The sequence below is a fragment of the Mandrillus leucophaeus genome, unplaced genomic scaffold (genome assembly GCF_000951045.1).
Source record: "Mandrillus leucophaeus isolate KB7577 unplaced genomic scaffold, Mleu.le_1.0 Scaffold69, whole genome shotgun sequence".
In the NCBI taxonomy this organism is placed as follows: Eukaryota; Metazoa; Chordata; class Mammalia; order Primates; family Cercopithecidae; genus Mandrillus; species Mandrillus leucophaeus.
Genome location: NW_012107474.1, coordinates 1448330 through 1449467, shown reverse-complemented (window position 1 = coordinate 1449467; position 1138 = coordinate 1448330).

The window sequence follows — 1138 nt, the reverse complement described above, 5'->3', positions numbered from 1 at the left end:
GGGGGGCAGCTGTGGGGGAGAAAAGGAAACCTGAGGGGTAGGGTAAGGGGTGTTGGGTGGGGAATGTCAGGGCAGGTCGGGGGCTGGGGATCTGGGTGGGGGTGGAAGGTGGGAGCAGGAAGATGGGGAGGGCAGAGAGGCACTGTGGGAGGTACAGGATGGGTTGGGAAGGGGGACTTTGTTGGGGGGACGCTGGGGGCTTCAGAGCAGGGGGCGGAGGGCCGTCGGGCAGGGCTGGAGCCACAGGACAATTATGGTGGTGCTAGAAAGTGGGAGAAGACCCTTGCGGGAGGTAACCCCCTGAAGTGTGGGCTGGGCCTGGTGACTTCCTCTTGCAAGTACCACATGGGGGGTCACCACACAGGGGCAGCCTGATGGCCCCTTGGCCCCTGGCCCAGGCCGGCGTCTCGGAGGATTTGCCTGGGTGGGTGCCCCACACCGGGGCTTTCACCCCCCGCCCACAGCCCAGCCTCTCCAGGAGTGAACTGCTGGGTCCCAGCGGAGGCTGCCCAGTGCCTGAGCCTTCCTCCCTGGAGCTGTCAGGCCGCCCTACAGGGGGGTCTGAGAAACTCGCAGCCAGGAGGACCCTGAGGCACTGCGACCATGAAGTGTCACGTGGGACCCCGGTGGATCCCGGGACAGAGAGGGGCGGTAGCGAAAGGAAAATCTGAATAAAATCTGGCTCGTTGGCTGTAACTCTGCGTGTCTGCAGGTTTGTTCGCATAACCACGGTGTCCATGGCGGCCTGAGGGCTGGGTGGGGTTGTGGCAGTTCTGGACTAGCGCCTCAAGGTTTGTGTAACTTTAAAGCTGTTCCAACATAGTTTCTTTTTTTAATGAAAAAAAGTGAAGGGAGAGAATATTGATGATAACAATGAGATCACTTCCCTGTGTTTGAGTAAAATGATCTTGATTGTTTCCTCCTCCTTTTATTCCAAAGAGCTTTGATTTTTAAGGAGCTCACTGGATTGAAAGTGATTAGAAGGAGCCAGCGGGTATAGGCCCATCCGTCCCCTTACCCCAGCCCCACACCCAGCCTCCGCTGCCCTGTAGTGCTGTTCCCACCAGCACACGTGCAAAGGCGGGAATTCCTGGGGATTGGTTTTGTCTCCAAGGAAGGGCAGTTTTCTTTTTTTTTT